Consider the following 8,243-nt stretch of genomic DNA (forward strand, 5'->3'; position numbering starts at 1 on the left):
CCAGCTACCTCATTCTCTGTCGTCCCCTTCTTCTCTTGCCCTCAATCTTTCCCAGCATTAGGCTCTTCTCCAGTGAGTCCTTCCTTCTCATTCGGTGGCCAAAGTATTTGAGTTTTAGCTTTAGGATCTGGCCTTCTAAAGAGCAGTCAGGGTTGATCTCCTCTAGGACTGACCGGTTTGATCGCCTTACAGTCCAAGGGAGTCACAGGAGTCTTCTCCAGCACCATAGTTCAAAGACCTCAATTCTTTGGTGCTCAGCCTTTTAATAAAATTGAGTGCTGATTAGTAAATGCTGATTATTTCTGCCCCAAACAGCAGCTGTTTGGTAAATCTTATAATTTGGCTTCACAAAAAAAAAATCTCTGGTGGAATTTACATTCCATAATTATCTTTCTTGGAGCTTCAAGTGGCCAGCTAAGTCTAAAGGCCATTTTGGGTGTAATCATCTTGGTTTAGCAAAGAGAAAACTTCATACTTATCTCAATTTTGTCATCGGACGCACGGAATGGCGTTCTGGCACCTTTTTTTCAACAGAATTTGTGGAACTAAAAAAAGTTCAGTCAGACGTTCCAACTTCTTGTGGGGAAAAAAAAGATCACACAAGGAGTTGGAAGGTCTGACTGAACATTTTTTAGTCCCACAAACTCTGTTTCCCTGCAGCAGAAGAGCTGGAAAGCAGGTTAGCAAAGAAATGCTTTTGGGAAGAGGGAGGAGCTGCGCCAGGAGAAGAAGCAGCAGGAAACAGGGCTGCCATTTCCACAAGGGAGACGTGGGGTAATGCAGGGCAGCAAGCAAGTGCTGTTCTCTGCTCTGCTTCCCTGCGCAGAGCTGCCGTGTTCTCCGTCCTCCATGAGACAGGTGGCAAAGGACTGGCGGAGGGAGGCAGAGGCTTGTGCCACCTGGTCATGGTGCAAGCCACAAGAGAGTGGGCGGAGGACAAGGAGGAGGCGGCTGTGCCCGGGTAGATGATCTGCATGGCGAAGCTTAAAGAAAGCCCCTCCAGTGGCACACAACCACAGCGGATCACCATCACTCCCCCCTGGCTCCAAAATGGCGGAGAGGGACCGGGCCTACCCTGCCCATCCCATCCACTTTAGCATGGCAGCCCGGCTTGGGAGGGGAGTGAAAGCTTGCTGATCAAGGAATGGCCTGGCAGGGGAGGGGAGGGCTGAGTTCCAGCACCTTTTTTTCTTACAAAAAAAAAAGCACGGACATAGCCAGCCTAAGATTTGTACTGAGAACCTGGCAAAACCTATCTTTCATCTTAATAACTATTCTATCCCATCTCCTAGATATACCTAAGATCCCCTTTATCAAGCCCAAGTGATTGGAGCAGTTAAAATGAATCAGAAATTGTTATGTATGGGGTTTAATAACACTGCAAGCAACGGCTCTACCGATACCACCAGGTGGCGCTGGGCCAAAACTGCTGCGGCCGGGAAGCAGCATTTCGGCGGGAAAGCCAGGTTTAAATCTATTGGCTGGAACTGTACCTGGACTCTCGGAGGGAAAGCCAGGTTTAAATCTATTTGTTGGAAGTGTACCTGGACAGGTACAAATAGGGCACAGGTAACCCACATTTCCCAGTACAATCTACCTCCTTATAAAGATGGTTATGTTGTACTCCTGTGCCTGGCATCATCCATGCGTTCCAGAACCCACTACACAATAGAAATGCTGTTTGGAAGAGACCTTCCTTCTTGCAAACTCATCTATCATTATGACAGCATATGCAACTGTCACTATGCAAATAGGTCTAATGATAAAGCAAACAAATTAATTTTCTAAAGCCCTTTCCCAGATCCAGCTTCTCCCATTTTTAATCCTCCTTTGTGCTAAGAAACTGGGCTAACAAAATTCCAGTGTTTGGTCTTTAACCAAATTCTCCGTCCTCACTGTAGCTCTAAATCATAAACTCATTAGTCGGAGGATGCCAAAGTATTTCAGAAAGGCCACAGTTGTAGAATTGTGGCTTCAAACCTATAATACACAGGTTTGGATACACAGCTGTGTGTCATTTTGTATGTTATTTAATTCAGAAGTCCCCAACCCCTGGTCCCTGGACCAGTACTGGGCCAAAGCATGCCAGCAACCGGTCCGCACAAACAAGCAAAGAGATGGAGATGGAGGCAGCACACAAAACCATGCATTCTCTGGTCCGTGAAAAATCCTCTCTTCACAGAACCGGTCCCTGGTGCCCAAAAGGTTGGGGGCCTCTGATTTAAATCATGCAGGCCCACCAACAAAACAGTTTCTCTTTATTAGGCTCTTAAAAATTCCTCCTACTTCCCAATTTCTGCCAAGTATCTCTGCCCTTTGCTGCCCTAATTCAATATTTCCTTTCAGCCAAAGAGAGATTGCTTTCAGCTGAATTTGACAGAGTGGGATTTATTGTACGTGAAACAAATTTAGTGGGTAAAATGGCACTGCTTCATAGTCTTGGGCCTCTCTGTTTCTCCTTTGTTGACGGTTGTACTTCTATAACAGAATTTTACCAACCAAACTTGACCAATCAAAGAGATTGCTGAGATAAAATGCTCACTTTATCTAGTTGCCATCTCTTTGAGATAGTCCAGACAAGAAACCAATACAGTAATACTAACACTACCCTTGCTGTAAGGTTAAAGTAAAGTAAAGGTAAAAGTAAAAGTTTTGCCTGTCCAGTGGTGTCCAACTCTAGGGGACAGTGCCCATCTCTGTTTATTAGCTGAGATAGCCAGCATTGTCCAAGGACACTTCCTGGTCATGTAGTTGGCGTGACTATACACCAAGACGCATATAACACTGTTACCTTCCCACCAAAGTGATACCTATTTACCTACTCATATTTGCATGCTTTCCAACTGCTAGGTGGGCAGGAGCTGGGGCAATTAATGGGAGGTCCCCTTATTGCGCGACACTCAGGTCTTGAACTCAGGCTATCACCGTTGCAGCTGACAAGCTCACCATTTTTAATCACTGAGCCATTGTAAGGGTACAGTAAGAGAATCTTGCAAGTCTGAAAATCTCTCTCTCCCCATTTGCCTTTACTTTCCAGGAAGCCAGGAAGGGTCCAGGCTGAAATGCTTTCCACACCTCTATTCCTTCTGTGGGCTGAGATGTCTTTTACTTGACTCTTGTCCCGGCCTCAGTTCTTCCTCCTCCTGCCTCTCCTGGACATTTCCACTGATCATTATAGTAGCATTCTTACTGCTTACCTCAAAACCAAAAGAAGCTGGAAAACCAAAGATTAAAAATATTCTCAGGGAAACAAAGTCTCTGGAAAGCCAACAGGGAATATTGATCTGCAGTTCTACTGAGTCAGGTCAACTTTACTGAGACAGGCAATTTGTTTGCCAACTTCTGATTACATCGTACTAACCTGCAGAACCACGACATCATAACTGAAATCACATCCATTAGTATTCGTGAACTCTGAATAAATGAAATCTAGAAGAATAGAAATAGGGTGTCCATAGGTTGGGTAAAAAAAGAAACAAGATGGTGGCTGTCACTACACACATGTGAAAGAGAGGCACACCTTTGATGGCATAGTCACAGCTGAACATCTTGAGATCACTAGTAATGTAACAATGCAACCTTATTTCCTATAAATGCAATAAGTAAATAATAGACATAGATATAAAGTGGTTTCCTTTAATTCTTTGTCGGCAAAAATCTAAATTTAACACAGATACAGATATAGATATAGATATTTTAAATTATATTAATTAAATCAAATTAAATTAATTTTAAAATTTTAATTTTTACTGTTATTATTAATTGTGGGCTTGTACTAATTTAATTTCATTTTATTCTCTTTTTTGTACTGTTTTAACTGCCCTGTGAACCGCCCTGAGTCCTTCAGGAATAGGACGGTATATAAATTCAACTAATAAATAAATAAATATAGATAGATATAGATAGATATAGATATAGATATAGATATATAGATATATAGATATAGATATAGATATGCACTGTCCCAGATTTCTAACCAAGAACATGAAACATTGTTTCAACGTTCAGTCAATCTGCTGACCTCTTAAAGATTTGGAATTAGATTTGGTGGGCCTTGCAAACACAGACAAATCTGGATCTAAAAAGGGAAGAGAATCTTTCAGTCTTTATATTGTTTTGTTCAAATTTAATTATATTAAGAGTAGGAACCCAATAGGTAGAGGCTGATTGCCTGAAGCAGGGCATTAAACTTAATAAACTGAAGCCAATTATTGCTACATAGAGAAAGTTTTATTTCTGATGACTGTGTTCGGTGCTTTTAAAATACATCCCTGAAATCAAGTTTACCCTGAATGCTCACGGCACAGGGAGCTTGATTATATGGAGAATATTAGGCTAAGTGCTTTTTCATAGATAAATCTGGAGATATATAATAACTGATACTTTCTAGAAGAAGCCAGACTGACAGTTTTGTCCTCTCAGGGTGATGAAGTAAAAGGCCACCTTAATAATGTATAAAGAAGTTGTTAGATCTGTCTGGCCTCTAACAATTCCTGGTTGCAACTACTAAGCTAAAGTCACCTTGCATGTTTCTCATTGTGGCAATCGGCTGATACGAATCTAAAGATTAGGGGAAAAAATCAGTTCTTTGAACCATGCACAAGATAATCTAAGAATCAATAGTTAAAGAATCCTCTCAATTATCTGTTTTAGGGAAGTGATTACAAAGCATTTTATTAATATGGCAAATACTACTATTCTTAGCTAAAAATAAAATAAAAATAAAAATCAGTGCTGGATACAAGAAATAAAATATTGGTATGGCTAGGAAATGTAGCAGGAATAGGTCAGGAATAGGCAACACAGATGTCCAGTACAAGCCACAATGATGTCACGTGCTTCATGATGTCATCATGCAGATTTTGTGAATTGGGTCATTTGTGTAAAGATGCGGTGACATGGTGTGTGTTATCAGTTGTTACTCCCTCCTCCTGCCTGCAGATGGGAGGAGATGTAAGAAATTTAAGAATGCACCCAACTTAGCTGTTATTTAACACAACCTGATTGTTGTCTCTTGGTGTCAACCCAAAGACCCAATGACAGGAGGATAGCTGTAGTTACTTCAGATTTTATATTCAGAGATGGGACAAGAGGAATATTTTCCACAATGTTGACCAGAATAAACTTGGCTGAATCCATCCAGATGAAAACACTGGCAAATTAGCATTCATTGTACAGATACGGCCATCCTCATATGAAGTTTGGTGAGATGGAAAGCAAGTCTGTAGCAAAAAGATGTGCATGTGCGCACATACACACACACACACTCTAATGAGTGGAAGATTAAATTCAGAGAAGCAGGACAGAGTCAAAAGAGTAGCGCAACTTGTCTATTAGGCTAGAGCAGGGGTCTTCAAACTCGGCCCTTTTATGACTCGTGGACGTCAACTCCCAGAATTCTTCAGCCAGTGTGCCTGGCTGAGGAATTCTGGGAGTTAACATCCACGAGTCATAAAAGGGCCAAGTTTGAAGGCCCCTGGGCTAGAGCAGCTAGAAATCTGTGAACAGACTGAGGGAGGAAAAGGCTAATATTTGGTGTAGGGACCAGACTTGAAACTGAGATATCATGAGTTCCAGTCCTGCCTTAGACATAAAGCCAGCTGGGAGACCTAGACCCAGTCATGCTTTCTCAGCCCTAGGGAGGAAACAATGGCTAATTAATTAAAATAATTAAAATTAATTCACTGCATTTAGAGAAAAAAAACCATGAATTTATCATTAAGATAAAACTCTTGAGTTCTAGTCGTGCCTTAGGCACAAAGCTGGCTGATGACCTTGGGCCAGTCACTCTTTCTCAGCCCTACGAAGTAGACAGTGGCAAACCACTTGTGAAATTTTGCCAAGAAAACTGCAGTCACTTGTCCAGATTGTCTCCAGGAGTCAAAAACTCACACACATTTAACCGGACAAACTCCCAGGGCTGTCCAAAATATTTACAGCAGGGATGGGACTCTGCATTTGGCTAAACTACAATTCCTAGCATTCTTTACCAATGCCGGAGTTGTAGTTCAGGAAAAACTGAAAAGTCAAATGTTTTCCATCCTGACTGAGAAAGTTAAAGAATTAATTTAAAGAAAGAGCCATCATTGCAGAAGTCAAGAAACGAATTTAGCTTTAACTATGATAATTATTGAGAATCAGGGAAATGTCTAGATTTTGTCCCACCAGCATCCCTTGATCCTAACTGTCTCTGAAGTCCTTTCACCAAAAGCAGAATTCTGTACATTGTTGAGAAATTCTACATATTGTTGAGAATTTCATTATTAAAACAGACATCAGTGCCATATAGAATAAATCATGGTTATAAATGAGAGACTGTTCTGATATACAGAAATGGAGCAGTACTCCCTAACGTTTTGCTTTCACTGTCTAAGAATAACAAATGAACTGTGTTTTAATAACAAAAAATTAAGGACTTTATTAGCATTTCAATATCTTTACTTTATATCTTTCATTTTACAACTAACACTGACAGACAAATACAGTAATCATGCCTATTTTAATTTTCACGGCTGTTCTATGCAGGGTTTTAAGCAGACTATTTAAAATTTTGAATAACTCTTGATTTTGGAGTAAATTTTCAAGCCTAAAGGGGCCTCCATTACAATTAAGAGTACATAATTATAGCAAATCCAATAGAAGCAAATTGGATTGTTCTTCATTTTATTAAGAGTATTAGCAGTGCTTTACAAAGATCAAAGGTCAGTCTTGAGGACAGAGTTGGAGATACAGCTTCTTGCTCAGATTTCATTTAGTAGGTTTTCCTGTAGCTCGTTACATGTTCAGCTCTGCAGTGTTAAAATGTTCTAGAAGGCCTGCCTTTCCTATGTGAAAAGCCACTTAAGCTTGTTGTTCTTTCCCTACTGTATGTAGGAGATGAGCAGGCTGAGCTGGAAGGCAGTGTTAAGCATGTCATCAGTTTGGAATCATTCTGCAGCCACAAGTGACCCAAGTCCAGCACCCACGAATTCCTTAAGGTAAAGGTAAAGGTAAAGGTTCCCCCGCACATGCATGCTAGTCGTTTCTGACTCTAGGGGCCGGTGCTCATCTCCGTTTCAAAGCCGAAGAGCCAGCGCTTGTCCGAGGACGTCTCCGTGGTCATGTGGCTGGCATGACTAGACGCCAAAGGCGCACGGAACGCTGTTACCTTCCCACTGTAGTGGTCCCTATTTTTCTATTTGCATTTTTACGTGCTTTTGAACTGCTAGGTTGGCAGAAGCTGGGATGAGTAACAGGTGCTCACACTGTTATGCGGCACTTGGGATTCGACCCACCAAACTGCCGACCTTCTGATCGACAAGCTCAGCGTCCTAACCCACTGAGCCACCGCAAATTCCTTAGCTAGTGCCAATTCAGCTTTGACCATTAGTTGATCAGATTCTTGTGAATAGGTAGCAATAATAAATTCTTCAGTGCTTTGAACTCAGTGAGTGTTCCTCGTTCTTTGTGCCTGACACTATATGTTACAGTGTTGAAGAGGAAAAACCAGTGATTCTATGAGACTATTTTCATTAGTTTATCTCCAACAAATTGACTATGAGAATTTTCCTTATATGACACCCCAGGGCCATTGATTTTAATGGTCATATGTATTAAGGCTCAGCCATAATTAGCACCAGTGGCCCTGTGCTGATCTCAGCATTAAAGCAGATCCCGGCTGTCCTTGGAAGAGCAGTGCCAAGGAATTCCAGAGCCATTGATTAGATAGACAAAGGTTCCTGGGAGCCAATGAATAAAAATCCTGAAATAAGGTAATCCTGCCCTGGCTAGAAACCTTGCCAATAAACCAGAGTCAACGTAGCCTCCCCACACACACACACGAGTCAAATTTGACTTGTGTCTTTTCTTTACTGCATACTCTGTTCCCAGCAGTTATTTTATTCTTAGGATTTGAACACATTGTCTAATAGACTCTCTAAGATTTTCCTAGTAATAATAGTCTCTTTATGTTCCAAAAAGACTTGGATTCAAGTGTGCCTCAATTGCTCAAACATTACCCCGGGGTAAGAATTCATTGATAAATAGGTAATGGACATGCTGGTCCTTCTGCCACAGTATGATGCACTGGTGTTTTGGCTGATAGTGGTTCTCCATATTTTTGGGGAGAGTATTGTCCATTCTTACTGAGATGCCAGCCATTCAATGGGAGATCTTCTCTGTCTTCTGTAAATAGTTTATCCCTGAGCAATCCCATATACCCTGGTATATCTCTGCCTGATATTTCATTATTCTGAGGTTTATAG

This window comes from Vipera ursinii (genome assembly GCF_947247035.1).
Source record: "Vipera ursinii genome assembly, chromosome: 2".
Classification (NCBI taxonomy): domain Eukaryota; kingdom Metazoa; phylum Chordata; class Lepidosauria; order Squamata; family Viperidae; genus Vipera; species Vipera ursinii.